Here is a 27,103-nt window from a genome sequence, read left to right as displayed (position 1 = left end):
GGCCGACTTGAAGAACACATAGTGGCCGACTTGTCAAACGGCCGACTAGAGAGTACCTTACCTTAGCTTGTAAAAAAATAAAATATCCGTTTTGTGACTTTTTGCCCTAGTCTCCCCTACTCGTATAACTTATTAGGTAAATACACAGTTTATACTGAAAATCTTTAAGTTTGATAACGAGTAAGTTACAATTGCTAATCCAAGCGATGTAGGGTAAAGTGATATAATTTGGAATTAGTGTTACAAGTTGGACAATTCGCCGGTACAAGTTGGACATGGCTTTTTTCTTGATAAATACAGTACAAAATTTGTTTTTAAGCACAAGGAACCAAATTATAAAACTAAAGCCTTTAAAATATACAAATAAGAATGAAGTACTAAACTTATAAAGACAAAAAGCCCTGTCCAAATTGTACCATTGTCCAACTTGTACCACTGTCCAACTTGTACCACTTTACCCTAGTTGATGCCTCGTAATGAATTTGAACTTTACGTAAAGCTATTCTTTTACAAATCATGTTTACCTGACCACGACCAATTACCCAGAATAACGTAACGATATTGGAATTTATTTTCAAGCTTAAAAAGTCTTTATTAAAAGTGAAATATCCCGCCTACATAACCTCTAAAACTCAAAAGATATCTAAAATAATTCACATGCCATATCTTCGAGATAATAATGAATATAATTTTAGGGAAGAATCGGAGAAGTAAGAGAAAAATGAAGCTTATGTTTATGACAAAAATAGGGGGAAGTGAGACAACTTTGAATTAGGACAGCTTTGAAATTGGGCTTTTTTCTCCTATTTCGAAAATATAGGTCAAAACGCGCTAACTTTGGACAATTTATGCTTCCAGAAATCTTATTTTTCAAAGTATTATAAATGAATTTGGTCCATGATAATATTGTATTTTAATATCTAGTCCAATGCCTCAAATTTTTAGAAGAGAACTATGGGTGAAATCCTTAAAGAACATAGAAAAAAATTGAATTGACTGAAGCTTGAGTCGTCCGAAGTAGGTAGCGCACTTTTCCCTGGATGTTATTGTAATATAATTTAGCTCTACAAGCCAATTGTTAAACTGAATTATAGGATAGGGCTCAATCCTAAAATGGCAGAAAAAAAGTCAATTTTAAAGCTGTCCCATTTCTCCGTAATACCCGAAGTCACAATATCTAGTTAGTCTTCTATAATGCCTGGCCTCAGGGGGGTGACATTAGCTCTGAAAAATGCGACCAGTTTTAGTATAAATTTTTTCCTGTTTTTTACACATTTCACGAGATATCTCCAAAACTACGTAGGTTGCCAATTTGGGGTTTTCGGTTGCCTATTCTATATTAAATTGGCTTTTATTTTGTATTTGTATTATTTCCTAATTCATTCTACAATGACAGAAAATAGCCATTAAACTCAAAAGTTTTTCCGGCACGCTAGAAACATATGGGAAACATAGGAAAAGTCATGCCCCTGCCTGGCCTGATGTATTGAAAATTATGTGATAATTATCGTAAAATTTCTTAAAATGAACTTTTTTAAGAAATTCTTAAAACCCCAAGTCAATATATCTTACAGTTTTATCTTTAAAACTAAAAGCTAACTAATAACTTCAAATTCAAAAAATAACACGAAAATATGAAGCATTGGTGAAAAAGAACGAGGACCATATTTTAATAACATACAATAACTGTGGAATTATATTATAATATAGCTCTCTCAATGAGTTCGAGCATTAAAAAAAAAGAAGAGAATAAAAACCATTCACCCTTCAATATTGACAAATCCCCAGCTCCAACATCAAATAAATGTTATTTTCACTTAATTGCTTTTTTCCAACATAGGTATATATTGTCATCAGATGTAGCTACATAGTACCATTACATTTTACTCTTGTGAATTTGAACTATCTGTACTTCTGATGCGGTGACCAGAAAGCTTCAGTATTTTCCATTTAACCGATGAGACATGCTGAGAATGACAAATGATTTGCTATTTCTCATTCTAGTGCATTTCTCCCATTTTCATTTAATATTCATATGCAAAAACTTTGATATTTCAATTGCATATTTTATACATTGACTCACACAAATACCAATAAAATCGGAAGTACTACACGTGATCTTTCACCATCCCATGAATTTTAGATAAAAAAAAAAGATAACATCCTTTGCACCAAATGGACTTTTGAAGAGGGCAAATCACCATTTAATTAAGAATTGAAATCAAATTTGAATCTTTGTCGAGATGGGAACTCTAAAAAAAATCTCTCCACGAGGCTGTCGTTAACTGAGAAGACTGTCATCGCGTTCTATACTCTTTCTTTTTATGACAACGGTTTTGTTAGACGGCACAAACTTTATGTGAAAGGTTTGATTTTGACAACTCTACCCAACACATTTTCGATTCTTCCCTTTGCATTTCAAGTCACAATGATTGAGAAGCTTTATTGTGCATACCCCACAAAGAGTGAAGAATTTATTGTCAGTAAAATTTTCTGCTATCTGTTTCTCCTCTTTTACACATGGTAAGATAGATAATGTCCAATGAAAGTGTGTTTCTTTGGTCGCACTGTTAATTGTCACTCTATAAACTTCCAATTGGGCTGAAATGAGGAAAGAGAGCTTAATTTTTAATGACGACATTCTTTCCGGTTAATAGAGTAACATGGACAATGTCGTAAAAGATTTCAAACTTTTATAACATTTCTCATTTTCAGAGACCCTCTTAATTTTTAATTCGCCGTCTTTAGATTCCAATTATCGCAGTGTGGAAGACTGATATTCAAGAAGCCAACAAAACTTCCATTATTGTCAAATAATCGCTTAAATTTCTTCCTGTAGTAAGACTAAAGCTTTTAGCATTTATAATGCGTTTGACGTTCATGATATTGTATCAGAAATTTGTAATAGAAAATTGCAAAAATAAATTAATTCTATCCGCACAATAGAAGATACTATTCGATCAAGTTATCCAAAATCTTAATTCTTGATTCTTGGGTTTTAATCTACATATCATAACTTACAAGTACACTAGAAAATAACTCAGTTGTTCAGAAAATTGAAAATTTTGTCACTGTGAACTGTTTTACGTAATTTGTGATAAACAATCTACGTGATTACATAATATGCAAATTATTGTAAATTTGCTTTTCTCGTGAACTGAACATCTCAAAAAACTTATTAATCTAGATAAGATGCGACAGTTGGGGTATTAGCATCTAAGTCATGATATTTAGGATTTATTATTTTATTATTCATTTAATTTATTAGATTTTAAGATAAATATGTCTATGGAACGAGGTTGCAATTGAAATTAGGTTTGATTAATTAGAAATAATAATTACAAATACTAAAAGGTGGTTTATCCATGGGAAGTAAACAACAAATAGTAATTATTATCATTTTTCGAATCGTCATAATTTAATTGACGAATCGTTTAGGAACAATCCACAAAGAGACAGGCAGGGGAAAAATTCATAATCGCAGATATTTGTAAAATTTACACATGTTAAAATACATGAAACATAATACAGGTATTTTTTTCTTTTGGCTAGAAAAAAATCCTAATCCGAGATACACAACGCCAAAAATTGCAGCTTCATTTCTCAATTGCGATTTTTAATAAAAATTTTAAAGTACTCCATCTCGGAAACGGGTTAAGAATTTTTCTTGCTCTTCTTCTTTATTTACGTTTAAATACTAGATATTATAATCTTGGTCACGCAAAGTTAAACGTATAATGCAAATTGACACTGGACAATGGAAATAAATGTATGAACTCAAAGATAAGTTAAAATTATCCTAATACATGTTACAAATTATTGAAGGAATGTTTAAACAATATTGCAATGTAGAAAACCCCTAGAACACCCATATGGTTTCAAACCAGCATTAAACATGATTGTCGATGTTAATATTCCAACCCACTTCTGAGGGCTCAGAATAAAACACAGAATATCATGCTACCATTTGAACGATCTAACCACGATTGATTCCTGTTTCCACGAAAACTCCGTGTGCCATTGGCTTCTGATGACTAAAGACTTTCAAATTGTAATTATTAAACTTCAATAAGAGAACTAACTTCGACAACTATTCGATTTTAATACTAAGGCATAAATAAAATGATACACATTTTTTATTTATTTCTCGAGAAATAAATTTCAAAATTGTATTTTAATTTAGCAAAATAATATAAAATTGGTAAATGGAGGCGCCTGGTGAACCACAATAATCAACGTTACGATATTATAATATAACTACGCTATGTTTGATTGAAAACCCCAACCGTCTAATAAAATAAATTAGTTGTATTGAAAATATAAAATGTAAAAAAGGAATATTTTTTCAAACATTTGTGTTTTTAAATATCATAATTATTTAATTAGATGGAGACGCTTAGTGGGATTTCTTTTATTAAGTGAAAATAATTATTTAAATAAATCAAGTTATTTTTATATATTTTCATATATTTGAGCAAGAAATATTGTATTTAATTGATAACTAGCTTGAGAATAAAATGATACAAGATTGCTTTAGATGGAGGCGCCTGGTGAATTACAATAATCAATGTTTTTATAATATCTGGAAGATGTGTTGGTAAAAATCTATCGTTAACTAAAATCTTTTAAGTGAACACAAACTATATTACATTTTTTTTTTAATTTTTTGTCCGTAATATCATAAAAATCTGCATATCATTCGGTGGAGACGCCTAGTGTTTAAAACAAATTTGTATTTATTGTGCTTATAGAATTCATTTAATTTTGTAAATGGAGTTAATTATAACTTTGTTAAATATTGTGGGTATTTACACATTTTTAAAAGAATAGTTAAAAATTGCTAAGTTCTCTGAAAATAAAATGATATAAGATTGCTTTAGATGGAGGCGCCTGGTGGTTCACAATAATCAATGTTTTTTTTTAATATCTGGAAGATGTATTGGTAAAAATTTATCGTTAATTGAAATCTTTTAAATGAACACAAACTATATTACATTTTTTTTAAATTTTTTTTACCGTAATATCATGAAAATCTGCATATGATTAGGTGGAGACGCCTGGTGTTTAAAACAAATTTGTATTTATTGTGCTTATAGAATTCATTTAATTTTGTAAATGGAGTTAATTATAACTTTGTTAAATATTGTGGGTATTTACACATTTTTAAAAGAATAGTTAAAAATTGCTAAGTTCTCTGAAAATAAAATGATATAAGATTGCTTTAGATGGAGGCGCCTGGTGGTTCACAATAATCAATGTTTTTTTTTAATATCTGGAAGATGTATTGGTAAAAATTTATCGTTAATTGAAATCTTTTAAATGAACACAAACTATATTACATTTTTTTTAAATTTTTTTTACCGTAATATCATGAAAATCTGCATATGATTAGGTGGAGACGCCTGGTGTTTAAAACAAATTTGTGTTTATTGTGCTTATAGAATTCATTTAATTTAGTAAATGGAGTCAATTATCACTTTGTTAAATATTGTGGGTATTTTACATTTGTAGAGGAATATTTAAAAATTGCCAAGTTCTTTAAAAATAAAATATTAGTAGCTTGCTTGATGGAGGCGCCTGGTGGTTTACAATAATTAACTTTTGTTATCACCTACAACCGTATAATTTAAATTTTATTCTTTTTTACTTGTATTACAAGAAGTTGATATAAAATCTTTCAAAAAAAAAACATAATCTAAATTAGAATATGTATCTTTATCAAAATATTATGTTAGATGGAGGCGCCTGGTGAATATTTTTATACAATAATTTTTGATTCTTGTTATATTCGCATTTATAAAATATATTTTCCTGACTGAGTAAGGTTTCTATTCTATACTATTTGTAGAATATGACTAGAATTGAAGAATTTTTAATTTCACCGTTGAAAAGCAAATATACGAAAATACATAAACATGTATCTTCTTAGTATTGTCGCTTCAATTATTTTTTCTTTCAAACTTCGTTTACTTTTGTAACAGCAAAAGCGGTAATTTTAGACTAAGTTATTGTGAATTTCATTTCCCTGCATTTCTATATAACTGATAATGAGGGTTGGGGCGAGATTCTTTTGTCTGTGCTTAAGTAAATATCTCTAAGGAAATTATATGAAAGACATTTTATCCTCGCGCATGTGAATGCAAATAATTCATTAGAACAATTTAATATAATATATATTTGACTGTAAGATAGAATTTAGTATATTTCTCTGATTTTTTTTTGTTCACCACAACTGTCTCACCAGTAAATCTTGATCACAATTGATCTTGGTAAATCGAATTTTATTTCTTTCCTAAAGGAGCCCCTTTCTTTCGTCTTATAACACTTTTGATGGTACTTTAAGTACCTTATTTGGAAGCAAGTACACCAACTCCATTGTTACTTGTAAGTCTCACAGTGCCATAAAACGTCCTAAAATATCCCTCACCTCCCTCCACCATGAAAAGGTACGTAAACTTTAAATGCCTATAAAGAATTATGTTGCTGTAATCTTCGATAAATTATTCTTTGGGGTCATTTCTATCACCTTTTCTCACGCCAATTTTATGCACAGCCTAAAATGATATTATCAAAAATACTTTACATGAACAAAAGTTTTGTCTCAGACATAATTCCCATTGCCATAGGGTAGTCTTGTGTTATCTACTAATTCTTTGGTATTTTCTTTGAATTTTGGCTCTGAATGAATGATATAAATTTAAATAAAAATGCCACTTACCATATCGTCTGTTTCGGATCGCTGAGTGCAACGACTGGAAAACGTCTAAGCGGGATATCTGCAATTGGAAAATAACGAAATGAGATAAGAGCTATGATAGGAATGAGTGAGAAATAGCGATTAAATATAATTCTACATTTTCTCGTATTTCTAATCTGAATATAAGAGGAGTAGATAAAAAAAAAGAAAGACAAAAAGCGATTATCTGTTTCCGGGTTCGAAAGGGGGCTCAAAGTAAGAAAACTCACTCGCACAAATTGACCACTTCAGCAAATCCTCATGATTGATGGTTCATTCGCATTGTGTCATCGTCATTTGGGCCAGCAACGGAGCGTAGTGTGGGCCAAATAGCATCGAGAGGACATGTGGAAACGGATATAATCCCACTTGGCAGACAACAGGAAACACAAGCCGAATAATATATACATACATATACATAGTCGCTTGCATCATTCAGTGTCGTACAAGCATTTCGACAACTTTTCAATAAGAAAAATTTTCCGTGAAAAGATATTTTTCTTTGACTAATACTTTCAATTCGTCACTTGAAAGAAGTATATCAAAAACTGAACAGCAATATTTTTGTCAGAGAAAAGGAAACTTGATTTTCAAAAGAAATATTTTCTTCAATTTTATGGAAAAATAATTTATCACATTTTAAGGTGTAAATGAAATAAAATATACTTTAATGAAAATATGTCCTATTCCTTAGTTAAAGACTAATGCGGTTTAATCAAGCCTGCCTTAAAATTCGTTTTTGATTGGAATTTATGACACATATTTTCAGTGAATAGAGGGATGTGTTCTCATACTGATTTGCTCAATATACCTTAAAATTGTGCAATAACATAATGTAGAATTAACGTATCAGACAAATTTGTAAAAGAATATTTTTTTTAATAAAAATATGTCAACTGTATAATTCCTCCATTCAATAAAATCATTTTTAAAAAATTGTTCAAAAAGGATATTTTCCTTCAAAGGAAAGGAAAGTGCTAGAATTAGAGCGTTATATTTTCTATAAAATTGTGCCGGTTAATAATTTGTCAGGTTGTCTGCTTGAGAAATAATAAGTTCGATTGTGAAAGAATTTCACACACCTAAATGCCTCTTTCGACAAATTTTACTACAGGTTCTTCTAATGAGCTACAATTTTGTTTTGCACAAATAAATATTTAATATTGGCTTTGTTTATCACAAATTTTATATAGAATTATAATTTTAAAGTTTTTTTTAGGTTAATGCACCTAAATCGAGAATAATATTAAAATGAGTATTTGTCTAATATAAGGCTCTGAATGGGTCAAGTGGTGGAGTATACACTGAGGAAATTCCAAAAAAGTTAAAATGACATTCCGGAAATGTTAATTTTACCCTGAAGTATTGATCCAAAATCGGTATAAATATTGCCCTTTTTAGGTGTATTAGAGGTTAAAGGTACCATTCTTCATGTTAATTTTACTCTTAATAAGGTATAAAAGTAACATTAAAAAATGTTGATATATTTTTACACCTAAAAAGTGCTAAATTTCTGAGGAAAAAATGTTAATTGCACCCTCTTTTTTTCTCAGTGAACACCAAAGGCGGTAAAGGTGTTTATAGTATTGCACCCAGTGAGCTTCACTGCACATGATTCACATGATTCCACGGGGCATGGGACTGTCAACCTCATCTCGTATAAGAAAAACATACGGGCAGGCCTAGTCCATCTATGGAATGTCGTGCCAGCGTTATTATTATTTAGTATTAAAAACCATTGACCGATTAGATTTTTATAAATAAATAAATAAAAGTGCTTGTTATTATTTATAATTGCGAGACAGTCATCAAAATGGAGCTTCACTTGTAGTCTAATCCCGAGTTAGATTTTACTTTGATGAAATGAAAATAATCGTCTGCTTATATTATAATCATTTTTTATTTCTATTTTTTGTACTTTTAAAAAATCTTTATTTTTTTATTCTTGTTTCTTTTATTTATTTATTATTTGTCATATATCTGAACCATTTTATTATAAACTATTTTGATTAATATTTTAAAAAAATAGGTTAAATTACTTTGAAAAAAAGATACTTAAATTATTAGATAAATGCTTATTACGATACTGCCTGATGGAAGCGACAATATATTTTGTCTCATGAAGAAATGGGAGAATTGAACTCAAGCTCACCATTTCCCAATGTACACCAGACCAAAGCATGTTTAGTCAATAAGAAGCGGTAAGAGTGAGCAAAGCACGCACTTTGTCAGTCTGTTAGAGAGAACCTTGGGGGAGCTTTTCACTGGAGTCATATTAATAAATGACACTTTAAACTTTATCTAGGGAAATTATTTTCAAAGACAAATATTCTCTGAGAATCCACAGGAACTTCGTCAATTAATTCTGTGATTTATGGGATGTTCTCACTCTTCTTTCGAGCTCTTCTACTCTTCAATTTTTCTTGGGCCCACACCCAAAATGAAAAGCTATACCGGAAAAACACTGATGCGCATATACTATGAACTAAATTTCTCCCATTTTCCATTTATTTTGCAGAAAAAATGAATGCAACACAGGACTGCATAATTGGGATGAAAAAGACAAGTTGTTAAGTATACAACATTCTGTATAGGGAGGAAAAAGAGGCATCACTGGTGAAGAGCTTTTCTAGTTGCAAAATTCATCTCAATTAATTACAAGAAGAAAGAAACTTCATTGAAAGCGCTCTCGTTCTTGGCTGTGACAAATTGCCTTTTCACATCGCTCCAAGTGTGAAGTGTCCAAAAAAAAAGCTCGCGGAAAATTGATTTTATGACAGTATAATGATGAAGAGAAGAGCGTCTTTTGTCTTATGGCAACCCACCGCGCTCCACAAGTATTAATCGGCTGTCGTTACACCCCCCAACTAAGTACAGTAACAAACCACCCCGCCCACGAGAAGCCACATACACCCGGGAGTCACGACGACTGAACAACGTGGTTGTGGCTTTTTGCCACCCATCCATTGAAGAGAGGAGAAAGTGAAAATGATGAGCTTCGTATAGTTATCAATTTGCACGCTATTTTGCTTGGAGAGTCAACCAAGTAGGGGGGAGCATTTTATAGCATCAAAACCACATACGACGCAACATCTTCCAAGAAAATATGTGGGTTAGGAAAGAAAAAGATACTACCAACCCAGGAAGTTCAAGAGGGAGTTGCAGGAAGAAGTTGAAAATTTTTGTTGCTGAGGAAGAGATCGAGATAATTGTCGAGGTGTTTAATGTTGAGAAATGAGCTCTTCAACATTATAATGCTGTGAAAATTTAAATGCAAAACAGATCATCTGCATAATTTGACATATTTCAGATTATGTTCTGAGATTAGAAAGTTCAAAAGTCTCTCAACGATGTTGATTTTATCTATGACGTAATAGAAATTTAAAGCACAGCGTTAGAAAAGTCTAGTGATTCTTAACAAGATTTCTTTTATAATCTTTTCAAAATTATTCATAGTCCAAAATGAAACCGAGTTATTAAAAGTATAAGGAAAAAAGGAACAGTGAACAAAATTGGGAATATTGTAGGTAGTTACAGTTCGCACTTAAAATAAGCAAATATTAATAAATTTTGTAGGTTCTGTCGTATTTAAATAGAATTCCACTTAAAACTTCTTTGAAATAATCATTTCGATATACTCATCATATTTCATCTCTGTATAACACTTTATGATTGTATATAAATAAATTAAAAAACTAATTTTTCGATAAAAAAAATTCAATTAAATTCTATTTCTAAATAAATAGAACTAAATAGTAGGTCAGATTGTTAAGAATCTCACCTAATATATCTAATATTAATAAGCAAAACAATTAATTTTGGCGTAATTTCTAAAGGATAAGGAGGATGGGGGTAATGCGATTAATAACAATAAAAACAATGAATTCCTTAGGGCCAAATAAGGAATTTCTCATTTAAAAAAATCAATTTAAAGTTTAAGAATTTTTCTGAAAATAAAATTATTTTCATTTAAAAGTCTATTTCAAGTTTCAAGCGAGTTTCGAGCGTACTAATTGATAGAGTAAAAAAACCAATATTTCTTCCCCTAAAGAATGTGAAAATTGTCGGACTTTGATAGATTTTGCAGTCTAAAAAACTGGTCAGGAAATGAATTTATTATTCTTCTGTTTTCTTCTCTGATATATTTATTTTTGTATGTAAATGTGAACAAATCACCAACAGAGTAGGATAGGAAAAAAATAATTATCGGGTCTACAGTATATTCTCTGTTTAAAAATTTAAAAAGGAAATTAGATTTAAAAAAATGCATCATTACATCATTAATTTCATTTACTTTATTTTCTAGTTATTAATTTTTCAAATTTTTATTACCAAATTTATTAATAAATGTCAAAAATCACACTTCCAAATTAAAATTTAGAGATTTAACCAGGCGCCTCATTGCTGAATAGCAAATACAATATGAATATGTATATTTGACGATTTGGATTAAAGGAAGCACTCAAGCACATGCACACAGAAAAATTTTGATTCTAAATTTAAGAATATATAAGATCCTGGGAACTTAAATTGGACGTGAATCCCCGAGGCGTTTAAGTTTAGAAGCTCTGAGCGAAAGAAATGGGCTAGAATACCTAGCTCTTTCAAATTAAGAGATCGGGAATTTAAGTTCAGCATTTGCTGGAAAATGAAAAATGTTTACAGATTTGCAAATTGCAACTAAAACTAAATGATCAAGGATTTAGAATTAAGGCATTGGCATTCATTAGATGAGATTTGAAATTAAATTCCTGGGTGTTTCTGTTTAAGAATTTTCCATTTTTCTGTGTGTGATATAAAAAATAAGCAAATTGATAAAATAGTTTTGAAATCTACATTAACATTGCTATTTCTTAGTCGAAGTGAAACTACTCGCATAGAGAAAATTCTGTGAAACCCTCTTCTCGGAAATTTGATGTATTTTGTCAGTAAATGTGTTAATTAATTCTTTTCGTTTTTTTTTACCCCACAACCCTTTTACCGTTTTTTCTGCTCTGTGATTTCTTTTCAATCTCCTTTTCACATCTGGCACCTAATTAAATACCTCACGCCAGGGGCAAAAGCTTTTCCTCAAGCGGAACATGGAGACAGGAAGAAAAAACAGGAATAAATATAGAAGAAAATATACGTGAAGAAAAGGGGAAAATTGTGAAAGAAGATAAAGAGATGGACAAATTTTGATTGCCGTCACATCAATATGGAATATGACTGTGTGCGTGAGAATCTTTTGTATGATGTCGTAAGCAATAATAATGGAGAGGCTTTGTATGAGAAATTTTTCTGTAATGCCATTTCATCTATTTTGCGAACAAAGTTTCGTGGTAAGCTAGCACCAGGCACGCTCTTGGCAATTTTCAAGCGAATATTTCTGCCATAGCATATAAAGACGCTCTCACATTCAACCAGAATACAAATCAGAATCTGTAAAGTCGAGTGAAAAGATGCCTCTCCATTCTGCCACCTATATTGTATTGAGTCCTTCTTGGTATACCAAAGGTCCCTAGCGAAATACAACGCGTGCTAACATTAGAGGACAGAAAAGAAAAAGGCAGATGAAAATGTCAGTTATAAGCTTGTTTGAGCTTATGAAAGCTCTGATTCTTTCACTGGGAATCTCATTTGTTAACAATCAAATGAGGTGTTAGTTATTTTAGAAGACTTACTCAATGAGTCTACAATGGTAGGGCTTTAGAATTTTGTCAATTAGACTTATAATGCGTTAAGAACTAATTAAATTACAGACAATACACTTAGGGATGCCGAAGAATAATTTAATACTAATAACAGATTAGTGGGTTTCGGGATATTCTGGTATTAAGAGAATTAGTTGCAGTCCACCCAAGACAGCTACTTTTAAATGGAGATGATACTTCAGTGACACTTTCACTAAGTATCGTTGTGGCCAATGACAATGCTTCACCATTTGAGCCTGGAATTAGGTTACCAGAAAATAACAAATCACGCTAGGTCGACCTTCCGTAGAGGGACTTGGCTTTCCCTCAAAAGGAATTCCTAGACAATCGTTCGATATTCGTTTGCAATAAGAGTCCCCTACAACATGTTTTCTTCTTATACAGGGATAGAGTTGTCCGTCTCATGAACAGTGAAATAAAAAAATGCAATAGAGCTCACAAAACGCAATTCAAACTTCTCTTTTATGCCGGAAAAAATCCTGGAAACCTAAAAAGGATTTGAACCTGAAGCAGTTGAACCATAAAGCGAATACTCTACTACTGGACCCATAGAGTTGAACAATTTTCTTTGAGCACTTCACTCGATTCACCACTCGAACCAGAGACCTCTGATCCACAGATCCAACTTCAACTGATCCAGCTATGTCTCGTGCCATTTGAGATATAGAATAACATCAGGGAATAACAGTAAAATATCCAAATTTAATGAAATATTTAGTGCATTGTGTCACCTCAATTAACAGTTCTCGTATATTAAAAATAAACATTATATGACAATTGCTGATTTAGGTGACAAATTGTTTGCATATAATTCGCCTATTTCAACCTCTTCTTAAACAAGGCAAATTCTTTTCATTACAAAAACAGCGTTCTGAAAATTAATTTTAATTTAGAAAACATGTTTTTAGTTCAATATAATAAAATTGTATATGACAAAATTGAAGAGAAATAAATTTAAAGTAAATAACGGGTGAAAAAGTGGCTCTCACAGTGAACAATGAGTGGCTATCGGCAAAATTGTGTTGATCTGTAACTAAAAATCGCCAGATCCGCATTATTTTGCTAAGAACTCAACGAATCGGCACAATTTGGAAAAAAAAGTGACAGATCGGCGAGTTCATTAAGAAATATCGGCAGATCGGCACGATTTTAATGATGAATCGCTAGATTTAATTTAACTATAGCGTTCGTTTAAACTCGTGTAAAATCATAAATTTCCTACAGACAATTTCAGTGATAAATTTTAATGTACCATGTTAGCAACACTTGTCAAATGGATCGCTGTGCCAACTGAATTTTCTTTGTGTCTGCATTTGTTGCAAGCGACTAATACAAAGCAAATGTAAATGATACAGTTGCTATACATTTGACAAATTCCAAAAAAAATCTCGAAAAGTACATTCTTTTCCAAGATAATAGAAACATTACCTTTCTCAAACTTGCAGGAAAGTATATTATCATTAAGAATATTATGGTCATTTTTCAAGTCTTCTGGGAGCATATGAGAAAGTATCTATTTTGTCACATTTTATTTTACGTTCCCCAATAAATTTGAAAATATAAGCTAGATTTGAAATAATTGGCGAATTACACGAGCTGTGATTATGAAAAATCATAGCTAAGAAAAAAGCAGATGGAAAAAAGGATATTCTCGTGTTGGATCTTTATTTTGGAGTGTGAACTAAAAGTAGATAAATGGATGAATTGGAAGATGAAGATTTCACTATGAGTCCTTCTTTCAGTTCCTTCAATATATCTCAGTATGTGTAAACAAGTGGCAAATAAATTTATTATTGTAGCACTTTGGTCAATTTTTATACGAAATTGTCTCTTCTAGATACACTAAATAACCTTCTCTGCACGCACACATATTAGACGACCTCAGTGAACTAAATTGGATAATGCTTCTCTCATGGTAATTGAATCAATTTGCCAATTTACTAGTCGACGGTGTCTATAGTCAAATAAATTATTCATTTAGCTAGAGCTTTATATTCACCATATTCACCAACACCGAAAATTGCACTTGTGTCCCGCATATAATTGGGTGACTTGTGGGTGGAATGCCTATAGTTTCACAAATGTTCCTCCTTGACTAAGCCTATGGTGTGTCTGGTATTCTGCTGAAGCTGAAAGGTTCGGGGTTACTCATTCAAAGATTTACTGATGCCCAAGAAACCACTCTTTTATTCTGTCATGGAACGCAAGAAAAATTTATATACTGTATGTGTTTGAAAAGGAAACGTGAAATCCAAACGGAAAATCTCACGAAAGGAAAAAGAATCAAAGAAAACCGCAAGAAAAATTACTCAACTCTTCTTGAATTCACAAAAACAAGAAAGAAAGAAAAATATCGATTTGAGCTAATCTTTGTGAAACTCCACAAGATTTTAATTAAAACTTAAAGAGTGAGTAGAATAGCTATAAACTACACACTACACACACTTAACTATGGAGTGCACTAAAGAATTTTAAGTATGCACTTAGCGAAAAACTGACAAAAAAAATATCTAGTAAAAATGACCTAGTAAAAATGTACTTCGCTCAAATGTACTTCGCTTAGCTTTCCCAACCTAGATGATGTCGGATGATTTCGATCGTTCAGAATAAGAGACGTATAACTCGCAGTAGGTAAATTTTACAGGACAATTTGAAGCTGAGATTTTACATGCAGAGTAAGGGGATTTTTAAGATTTAAAATCTCTGTAACTTTGAAAATAATTATCTTTCAAGTATAATATTCAGAGGGAAGGTAGAGGGTATAAAGAAGTATCCAAAAAGCGAATAAAACGCTGTAAAAATCGAGATGTTCGACTTAATTCTGAGTCGTCGATGTATTCGTTCAAAGAAAAAGAAAACACAGAAGACTTAGACACACTTACAACTTAAGCCAAGAGACGATTTAGTAGAAAATTATGGAAATGTAGTTTGATCATTATTTCGAATATAATTACGCTAAGCCATCTCTGGGGTAATCCTCTGGTCTTTCAAGGTCCTTACGAAATGCTCGTAAACCTTATAAGTGACTAAAGATTTTGCACTTTTTCAGAAATACTGTTCGTAACATGATTACTTAATGAGCATTTTTTGTTATTTTACAAACACTTGTTCGTACATATTTGTTTATTTCGTAATAATGCACGAACAATTTTTTGTGCGTTTATGAATATTTACGAACAAATGTTCGTAAAAAAAACAAAAAAAAAATGCTCGTCAAGTGATCATGTTACGAACAATGTTTGTCAAAAATTTTTGAACTTTTACGAACGTTATAGTGGTTTACTCGATTTAAAAAACATTTCGTAAATTCCCAGTGAGAATTTACAAACATTTACGAAGAATTTTACGAAATATTTTTTCAGTGTAGAGAGAAACTGCAGCAAAATGGTTTTAGTGCAGTGTAGGGTACAGTGGTACAAGCCGAACAGTGGTACAAGTTGGACAATGGTATAATTTGGACAGGGCTTTTTGTCTTTATAAGTTTAGTACTTCATTTTTATTTGTAGATTTTAATTGCTTTAGTTTTATAATTTGGTTCCTTGTGCTTAAAAACAAATTTTGTACCGTATTTATCAAGAAAAAGCCATATCCAACTTGTACCGGCGAATTGTCCAACTTGTAACACTAATTCCAAATTATATCACTTTACTCTAATTGGTTTTAGTGGAAGATAGAGTTCAAAGACAAATTTTTATAATCTTTTCAGTCCCTTAGGGGAACTAGGGCAATTGTAAACATTTTTTATATTTGCGAATTTAACGCGATTTTCCAAAAATACAGTGAATTTTTTTTGGATATTGTTCATAGACTTCACCCTTTGCGCTTGCGTATAGGCCATACATCCATGCTAATCAGGATGCTGGAAAATGATTGAGATTCTTAGCAAAATTTAAATTATTTCACTGGTATATGAACACAGGACACTAATGTTCCTTCGAGAAGCATCAGTGGACATGGATTAAATTCAGTTCCACAAGCTGGTGTACTGCAGGCCTTCCTCAGCATAAATCTACATTGTACAGAGAAGGAGGGAAATTCAAAGTGGGGAGTTATTTTTACATTTACTGACTTTTTTAATACTTCCCAATTCTATGAGTTTTATTAAACAAAAATGTGACACCGATTGGTCGGGAGAAAGCAAGCTAAACACACTTATGAAAAATGGTGCATCAATTACACTTTTAGCAAAAATTAAACTACAAAACTACATTTTATCAGAAGAGAGACAAAGAAATTCTAAACTAAGAGCAAAACGAGTAAAACCTATGGGGAGCCTATGGAGAGATAAGTTGACTGCTATTTTGAAGAATATTTAAGTTGACCTTTCAAATTTGTTGTGAACCGGGTAACATAAAAAATGATACTATTACGAAAATCTTATGAAACCCTCCAACTAGGATGCATTTCCTATAATTATTGCTGTTATACTAATTTATCAATTTAAAAATCTAAGGGCAAAAATGTGAAAAAGTACTTCTGGTATGCTTTGAAATGCTCTCTAAGACTTGATTACCTTCTTAAACTTTGTTATTGAAAAAAAATCATTAAACTGCTATCAAGAAATCTGAGAAACTACAACTAAGACTAAACCCCCTGACATGAAGTTCTTAAGATGCTATTATACAGCAGATTACAAAAGATTTGTGTGTTTTAGTAATGGTGTTTAGATTGAAAATTGCGCAAAATGGGAAATAATGCTGTTATATAGTTGTACATGGGGGAATTTTCTTTAGATGGTAGATCAATGTACAAGAATTTGATGTGTGTAATTGAATTTATCACCCTCAAGTTTCACTCTACACATGCTGTATTTCAATCCAATCACACCTTTTAACTTTTGATCAAAATAATTGACCCAGTGACCTAGAAATAAAACACCCTCGTGAAAAGGTGAAATATTCCCTCCTCAATCTTCGCCCTATTGTTGTGCCGACACAAAAAAAAAAAGATGACTCTCTTCTCCCCGAGCATAAAATAGATAAAAGTGTTGGCAGCTTCAGTGACGAGGGATTGAGACTTTCCCACAGAGAATGGGAAAAATAATCATTAATTCAACTGTTATGTGACTCCTTTTCAAAAAAGGTGCACGAACCATGGTTATACTTCGAAAATAGTATTAGGTGTACCATTTTAAGTTGCAGCATAGCCACATCCTCCACATAACCAAAATGCTTCGAATGGATGAAAGTATCTCGCATAAGAGTAAAATTATGTAACGTGAAAATCCATCGAGTCTTTGCCACCCCATTTGGGTGGTTGCCACATCATCTGTTAAAAACACACACAAGCATTGAAGAGATCGAGCATAGTATCATATAATATAGGTAGAGAGAGAATGGCGCATTTGCAAAGTTTTACATTGAAATTCCTTCCATCGACGCTCTATTTCACTCTCACAGTGTTTGACATACAACTCAAAATGCTTCTACCTCTTCTAAAATCTACCCATCTAAAGCCATACTGTTTAGACCGAGGCAAAACTTTTACAATAGTCTCACACGATAACTTTAATAAAGTTAATTATGGGATAAACACAAGAACAATTGTATAAATAAACTCATGGAAATACAATTTCAACCAAATTCTGCATTACAAACACGATATTATCTTGGTGCAAAAGGAACTTTTCCCACTTTCTCATACTCACAGAACATTTTCTTAGCACCCCAAGCAAGGGGTGCAAAGCAGACGATTTATGTGCTATCTTTTTGCATTGCATGGAAAATTTAAATTCTTGCGGCACTTCAATAAATTTTGCACGCTTGATGCTTTTAGAACTTTAGAATTATACTACTTTAAGTCAAAATAGGCTTTATATGGATTTAACTTAAATGCCCAAGTAAATCTTTGTTGAAAAACAAGTTATAAGTTAGATCTTTTAGGGTCTTTAGGATCCTTACGATCTCCAAAAGCAAAAATTATCTAAAATAAATAACTGTTGTTGATACCGTTACGGCGTTATCACACTCGCACATTAAAATTTTAATGTGATTCACATTAATTGTCGCTTCGTGAGCGTCCAAATATGTTATTAGTGTCTTTGAGACACTTAATATTATATTTGGGTTTTTTTCTATTTATTGATAAAGAAGTGGACTTGGCCTGCAAAAATAAGTTTAAACTTACCTAAAGCATAAATATTTTTCACATTAAAAAATTAAAGAGAAAATCGCATTAATTTTTCGCATTAATGCTATAAATCAATTTATATCAAATTTTGCGGGCCAAGTCTACCTTTTTATCAAAAAATAGATCAAATTTTGAATATAAAATGATTCAAACACACAAATTACACATTTTTACTCTCACCAGCGACAATTAATGTCAATCATTTTAAAATTTTAATGTGCAAGTGTAACACAGTTAGTATGAGCTAATTATTATTACTAATCGTGTCGAAGTCTAAAACTAAGTTTTTCTTGCTCAAAAACGGGCCACGTCAATGGTAAGTAGACTTGCTGATATCAAATCCTTTCTTATGGGACAATCATCTTATAGATGAACCCTTAATTAAAAAAAAATCCCTCCTCTACAATGGACAGTAGACATACACACAAATGGGGGAGGGGAGGTATGTGCTAATGCAACAATTTGTAATAACAATCCTTTATTAAATTTGTAATTCGGGGCAGTCATCTTTCAGTTGAACTCCTAAAGGACATTGGGCAAAAATGTATGGAAGTTGGCAGGGGCATGACATTTCCTATGTTTCCCATATAGCGAGCCTAAAAAACTTTTGAGTTTATTAGCTGTTTTCTGTCATTGTAGAATGAACTAGTAAAAAATACTAATACAAGATAAAAGCCAATTTAATAACGAAGAGGCAACCGAAAACCCTAAATTGGCAACCTACGTAGCTTTGGAGATATCTCGTGAAATGTGTACGAAAACAGGGAAAAAATTACACTAAAACCGGTCGCATTTTTCAGAGCTAATATCACCCCCCTGGAAGTTGGTTTATGTGGCGACCACAGATGAGACTAAGCGCATTTTATAGGTAATGGTCTACGATGAAAAACTACCGAGACCCATCTGAGTCCGGAAGAGTATTCAAGATCATACATAATAGCCAAATTGAAACACAGATTGATCTTTGAACTTTTCTATCCTTTATGGCTTCTGCACGCTAGTGAAACTTTTATCCATATATTGCTCTTCTTACGACGACAACGTTTTGGAGGCTTGCTTCCTTCTTCTTCTTCAGGTCTACCAATCATTTACAATCCAGATTTTCAGTACTTAGAAACAAGTATCAAATTTTAAATGAATAAAGGTTCCTAACAATAATCTTATTGGATATTATTGGGAGAAAAATCGTTAGATATGTTCGGCGTGTTGTTGTCTTTTAGATAATCAACTCCTACAATTCAACGAAATAGAGGCTTTAAAGAGCTTCCGGAGAACTATACTTTTCAGAACAAAAAAAAAGTTGGAAAATCATTGGACTTGCTATGTGGACTTACGATGAACGTATGTTTAGAAATAAAACCCAATTTTGCAAAAAAAATGTTTTCTGGTATCACTCATGTAAAGCTTTTTGGTCCACATAGTAATTTAGTGACTTTAAAATTAGTTATTCTATAAAGACTAGTTTAATATATTTAGTAACTAATATGTGTGTAATAGGTGTGATATAAATTATGCAAATTGGATAACTATAGAGGTTGATTACAAAATAAATAAACAGATTGTTTGCCATGTTGCATATAATGCGTACTATCTGCATTCCCATATATCCTTGGCTAATCTTGTGAAAACCTCTATGAACTCCATTATTATTATATACTAGAGCTTTCAACTATTTAGCAAGCTGCATTCGTACCAATTTGTACCCTACATTTCGTCCAATATAAAATGCAAGAGTATGTGAAGTAACAGTAAACGTTACGTGTGTGTCCTTAAATTTATTTGAGTGTTCCAAAAGCTTCAATGAACGTGATTCCAGTACTTCGTGCTGAGAAAATCCATTTACTCCTCAAATATATATATAGTACTATGTGAAACATTTCGTGTTAATGTCCCCTTGTTTCTCACCACGCCCAACACAATCTATATAGTATTTCCAATCGAAAAGTGAATTTCCGGCACGGACACTCTCTTCTTGGCCATCGGGAAACGAAACGATGGGAAAAAGTAGAAGCGAAGCAAAGAATGTTTATGAACTGCAAGACATAAAAAAATCCTAATTGACGCTATTGCTGAAAGTTGCAGTAAAGTAGCCATACACACTCCATTGAATGTGGGTGAAACTTTTATTTCAATGGACTGACACAAGCTCTTAAGCGACGTTTCATAAGAAGTTGGAAAACCATGGAGTGTGAGAAAAACTTTTCCTAATATCATTGTCATTTATTGCTGTCGTATTTCAACCATTTTCACTCATTCCACTGTCAAACCATTAAAAATTCTACCCAGCGAAAAGTGACATTCTTAAATATTTAATGGTGAACGTTTAGTTTGGGTTTTGCAGTGCGGTGAGCTGTAAAAGGCACGGAAACCACACCCACAAAATTATCCACTCTATATTTTTCTTGAGAAAGCTTTTTTGCCTGTATACTGTCTGTCTACTACTCCATCCAACTTGATAAAACAGCCTCTTTTGGCTAGAAATTGACAAAGTTTATCCTGAGAAGATAATTAAAAAAATATATATATATAAGTAAAAGAGATGAAAAGGGAAAACACCTGATGACCTGCATTTTTACTTCATTTACACTTAAACACTGAGAAAAAATTTCATCAATACAAGGAAAAGTTTATGGAAATCGATTAAATAACATTAAAGATATAATCAGATTAAACTTGGCTGTTCATAGTTCAGTCGAGTTAATGTGAAAAGGCAGTTCGATATAAGTTAGAAAGGTCTCGACCTGAGCTACAACATACCTACCGAACAATGAAAAGGTTTCAAGTTTGAGAAAATTGACAATGGATACTTTAATGGTCTCTAAACACTAGAGAAAATTATGTCCATATTGAAGAGTTTTACCTACACAAGTAGAGGGAATTTGCTTCAATATGGACATAAATTACTCTAGTGTGTAGAGGCCATAAAGGAAACTGGGGCAGCAGAAAACACGGGTAATTGTTCAAAAGAAAAGACCTATTTGAATTCATAGATACTATGGTGATCCTTGTTTACTGCCGAAATGGTCAACAAAAAAGTGCGAGTAGTATAGACATAAATATAAGTGTTTCGTGCTATCCAATGTTTTCTACTGCCCCAGTCCCCGCTACTTTTCTTCTGAACGTAGTAATCACTATCAAGAAATGGCCGCAGTAAATCGGAGAATAGATTGGTCAAAGTGACCGGTAAATATCAATTTTCAAATGGCAAAAAGTTTAAACGTTATTAAATTTTTAGGGCATAGAGAAATATTCTTGCCAATGGACAATATAAGAAAATATAAACAAATTTGACATCATAGATATGGCAATTTCTGATCAATTTTACCTTTTTTACTGGTCAAAATCAAATATTATCGTAATAGTAATTAGGTGGAACTCAACCAAGAATCAAAGATTTTCTACAAATTGTTACAGTTACGTCGGCTTCACACATGGTTTAGCCCAGTTCCCAATGATCTCGAAATTCATAATAGCAACGAGGGGTAACTCATTTCGGGGAACTCGAGCCAATCTGGCTGGGAACCCTTTTTTTCAGAAAACCCAGGGAACGCATATATTTTTTGGGAACTCGAGCCAATATGATTGCTTATGAGTTACCCCTTGAATAGCAACCAATTTTATTAGTTTTTGAAAATTGAATGGATCACTTGCCCAAAATAGCTAATCTTGTGATAATTTTCCATTTCCAATTGATAAGAAATTAGAAAATTTTTTACCACTTGGCTAAGCCTTAGGTTTGAAGTCCGTATTATTTGTACAATTCAGATATACCCAAGTTGAGAAGCAATCGCCACTGATCTTTGGGAGGTGAATCTCCAGACCGATCCATTACTCTAATAAGGACCGATTGTCGGAAGAATGAAGAGCCAGACACTGTGGCCGTTATCAGAACGCACTAAAATAGCTGGCTGGGACACGTAAATCGATAACAATCGAATTGCCGAAAAGTTCTCGTATTCAATAATAAACCTCAAAGAATATAATGAAAGAACATTGGAAAAGCGGTTAAAGTAAGTAACAAGCAATGTTCTCAAGGGGTTGCGTAGGTCAAGAATACTGAAAAAACATATTTTTTCTTTTTCAGCATAAGTAGGGTCGAAGGAACACCTCTTAGACAAGGAACCCCTATTGACACTTCTATCAAAATCATGAAATTTATTTAATGTATTTGGTAAAATACAAGTAATATGATTGTTTTTCTATAATCTACCTTATTTATATAAAGAGATGTTCAAATTTCATATCCTAAATCGGTACTGAAAGTGTCAATAAGTATGACATGATGAATTCTTAAAATGTCTAGAGGAAACTGGGGCACCACCAAACACGGGGTACCACCAAACACTGCGATTTTTTTTATCGGATATTGGATATCAGAGGATAAGAGCGATAGGAATTTATAGGCACTGTAGGGATGCTTGTCCACTAAAGGAATGGTCGAGATAGTCCAAGTAGTTTAGAAATAAAAATTAGTGTTTGGTGGTACCCCGTATTTGGTGGTGCCCCAGTTTCCCCTATAGGTGTTCCTTTCACCCTAATTTATTTAATTCAAGTTCTTAGGCATATAAAAGTACAATACTTAAACTATTTTCAAGAATGTTCATTTGAAAATTTTAAAAATTTAGTCATTGGGATCTGATTTTTGGAGATTTTTTCTTTGAAAAGGAAAAAAAACAAGAAACATACTTTTCGGTTGTCAAGATTTCTCGGAATTGGTTCATGTAAAATCTAATAACGAAATATTTCCTGTTAGAATTTTATGTTTATTTGACCATAACAAATTCTACAAGACGAAACATGCTGTAAAATACGTTAAAATAATATTTTTCTGGTTGAAATTCTCTTAAAAATTCACATTTAATTTTTTTTAAATCCTTCATTCAAGGACTAGTTCAACTCATCAACTAACAGGAAATATTTGGATTTTTAATATCAGATGGATCAATTCCAAGAAAACTGGTCCACCAAAAAGTATATTTTTTCCAAAGAGGTCTCCGAAAATCAAGACCCAGACGCTGAATTCTCAAAATTTTTAATTGAAAATTTGGAAAATTTCATAATGTTGTACTTTTATATGCCTCAGAGCTTGAATAAACTCTTTATTATGTTAAAAAATAAAGAAAAATAAGCTGTTTTTTTTTGGTTATATTGACCCACGCAATGCCTTAACTTAAACGGGTACAAACCCTTTTAGGCGCGTTTATAAAGAATATTTTAAGACAAATTTTTACATTCCATCAGAAAACATATGTCAGACAGGAGCCGATAATTAAATATCGTCAAACTAAAGCATTTTTCGAGAATATAAAAGATCCTACCTGAAACTTTTCAGATTATTGGAGTTTATGATAAAAAAGATTTCAATTTATGCATCTTTGCAAACTTTTAATATAGTTCAAAAGTCAATAGTTTGTTTAAAGTCTTTCATGAGCTCAACTTTTAAAAGACGTTTGTGTTAGCTGCCCTAACTTTCAGTTTTTTCATTGCAATTTATTTTATTTTACTCTTATTAGGTGAGATTCTTAATAATCTCACCTACTATAATCCTACCAAAATTTCATGTCGTCCGATAGAGCTCAAACTTGGCCAAAAGGTGTTTCATCTCTTCCTGTTCACGGGAACGTAACGAAAATGGAAAATCTCACAAGATACAACAATTCTTTTAGAAAGTTGAAGTTCATCAAATGAACACTTGGGTTGCTCTGTTCGCAAAAACGAGTTCAGAAACAAACAATCTCGATTGTCTCTGCTTCTGATTCGATTAATCGAAGTTCTTTTGCAAAATTATAGATAACATTCTGGTCTACATTTCACCCATATTTCACTTTTCTGTCAGTCCATCCAAATTCTTGATATTTTGGTTTAAATTTAAATACAAAATTTGTATAATTTCACGAATTTGATTCAAGATAACTGAATGGCGTTCCCCAACTTCAGCTCTAAATCGAATTTGCATGCATTCCGAGTAGGCTCACATTAAGAATCTCACCTACATAACCCGGTTAGGATTATCTGTCCCTTTTGTAAATTCAAAGGAATATTTAAGAACAGAAGTTTATCTTTCTGTAGCTGCATTCTTTTATCTCTATAATGGAGAATTGTCTCTGACTTGGGGCTCTCAATGTTAATTTGTCTTGGGAATCTCTAGCACCGCAGATGAGTGTTCATGATGCAATGAAAGCCTTATAATCATCTTGTCAAAATGTGAAGGAGCCTCCAACATCCGGATCGGAGCCAGAAGATTGAATGGGCGGAATGTCTCGTAATTCTTTATTTACTTATCCATCTAATATTGATTGAAGAAACAGAAAGTGGCATGTTGTTTTTGTAAATCAACCCACCCACCGTGCCGTGCAAAAGAGAAAAATTCTTAAGCATGAAAGATGTATATAAAATGATAAGCTACACATGACACATGGATTTAAGAGATGTATCCAAAAAGTAAAGGGAAAAATTTTTACTCATACACGTGTGCCAAAAAGATAGAAGAAGTGTGTCATATAGAAGTGAAAAAGAGAAACAAACATTCAATATATGTTATATGTTTTCTTATTACATTTCGAGGGTTGTCTTGATCAAAGTATAACTTGTGTCTTTCCATCCAAGATTGTCTCTCTCACTCAGACTTTCTCATGCACATCCATCACACAAATTTAATGATGCTTTCTCCATATATAAGCTGTTATACAAATGTACACACAAATACAGATATTCGGCGGATAAAGATGTGGAAAAGCTCTTTGCATACTACTTTCAAGCTCATACTCCCTCATACCACTTTTTCCATACTCCTTTCTATACCCCATCACAACACACATCTAGACTTTTCAACTCACTTTTCATCCCTTTTAGATAGAAGGCATCTTTCCCTACAAGATAAGACAGACCCATCCTCCCAAAAGACGATGGGTGCACTGGGTAGATACTAAAGGGTGTGGTGTTGCTAAATCGACTTTCAACACAGAATCGAAACCAAACCAAAAAGTTCACTTCTTTTGAATAATAATGACAATGAATTTTTCAACAGCCGGAAAATTCCCAGACTACGCGACAAAGACGTGCATTTGGTAAAAATCTTCATAGATTCAATGAAGCAAGAAGATCGGTCATGTCCATTTACAGTGACCACTAAAATAACTATCACTCAGATTCTCTTAGAGAATTTCTCATGACAGAAAAGCAATAAAAAATATATAATTTAAATATTAAGATCGTCGTTGACTTATAATATAGCAGAAACTGGGTCACTACCGAACACTGTGATTTTTTAATTTGAAAACAGGCTTAAGAGGACGTATATGAATTCATAGATAATAAAGAGATGTTTGGCCACTGAAGAAATGCACGTCAGAGTCCAATTAGAAGTAAAATCACTGTTCGGTGCTACCCCATGTTCGGTGGTGCCCCTGTCTACCCCACACTAAGCTCTCCATATCCGGATGATTGGGAACAAATGATATATAAAAAAAACTACTCATTATGGAGATTGTTTTGAATTCCTTGAGTGTTTGACATTTGTCATCCGAAAATCAGAGAACCGATTATTATCGAAGAGCGGAACGTAGAATCGGTAAAATACCACAAAAATTGTAGTTGTTTGATTAAAGCGTTTAACACTATAAAAGATAAATCTCTCCAAGAATTGGCCTAATTTATATAATTAACATCTAATATTATTTTAGGTGAAATGAACATCATTTTATTTCACTCCTTTACCGAAATTTGCATGGAAATTTGATTTTTTCCGCTAAAAATTAATATTTTGAAGAAGTCGTATATATACGTAAAAATTTATTGTGACCTTTCCAAATAATAATTTTTCTAGATAAAATGGTAAAAAGGTTGTGAAGAGCTTATTTCTCAACTGATGATTTTATAGTAAGTTTAGGTTCGTTGGGAAGATTTTGGGGTCTTAGACAAGTTTAAAATCGATCGAAACGCTAATGAAATATGCCCAAGAAGTTATAACTTTTACGGAATCATTTTTATCACAATTTTGTAAAGGGGAGACTGGGACAAAAAGTCACAAAACGGATATTTTATTTTTTTACAAGCTACTCGTGCGCTTCAAAAATTTCTAATTAGCACAGTTTTATAGGACATTGACCGCTCTACAACTTTGTGAAAGTAATTTTCCTCTATTTTGTAAGGAAATACGTTTATCGAACCAATTTCTAAAAGGTAATTTTGTGACTATTCTCAAAAATGCTGGGCAAATAGTATCAGACATTGGGTATTATCGTATTTTGATTCGCTTTATTACGGGCTTCCGTAAATTTGAAAAAATACCTAGAGAATATATTTTCATAGAAAATTTTATTGATCTACACCTTTGTAAAACACCGTTTTCTCTGTTTTTTAAGCTATTTTAGAAAAAAACACACAAAAGACTGCAAATCGTTTGACCAATGCAAACAACAAGCGGCGAGACATGATAATGACGTTTCTTTTCGCCGTGAGACATCAGAAATTGCTTCGCTTTTTTGTTACTTTTTGCTCTATACCTTTTGTTACTTTTTACCCCAAGTGGCCATTTTTAATAAAA

The 27,103-nt window shown here is 32.3% G+C and overlaps 1 protein-coding gene across 16 annotated transcripts in view; it reads right to left on the bottom strand.

Moving 5' to 3' along the window:
• Positions 1 to 27,103, bottom strand: part of LOC129798743 (dorsal-ventral patterning tolloid-like protein 1) — a 152,386-nt gene that overhangs the window by 116,682 nt on the left and 8,601 nt on the right. For all 16 annotated transcript variants that reach the window (XR_008751462.1, XR_008751463.1, XM_055842171.1 and 13 more), the window contains exon 3: positions 6,719 to 6,776. The gene's annotated coding sequence lies outside the window, so the exon portion shown is untranslated. The remainder of the gene's footprint in view (positions 1 to 6,718; positions 6,777 to 27,103) is intronic.

The sequence above is a fragment of the Phlebotomus papatasi genome, chromosome 1 (assembly GCF_024763615.1).
Source record: "Phlebotomus papatasi isolate M1 chromosome 1, Ppap_2.1, whole genome shotgun sequence".
Classification (NCBI taxonomy): domain Eukaryota; kingdom Metazoa; phylum Arthropoda; class Insecta; order Diptera; family Psychodidae; genus Phlebotomus; species Phlebotomus papatasi.
The sequence above is the reverse complement of the archived record's forward strand: the minus strand, read 5'-3'. Positions and strand labels throughout refer to the sequence as shown.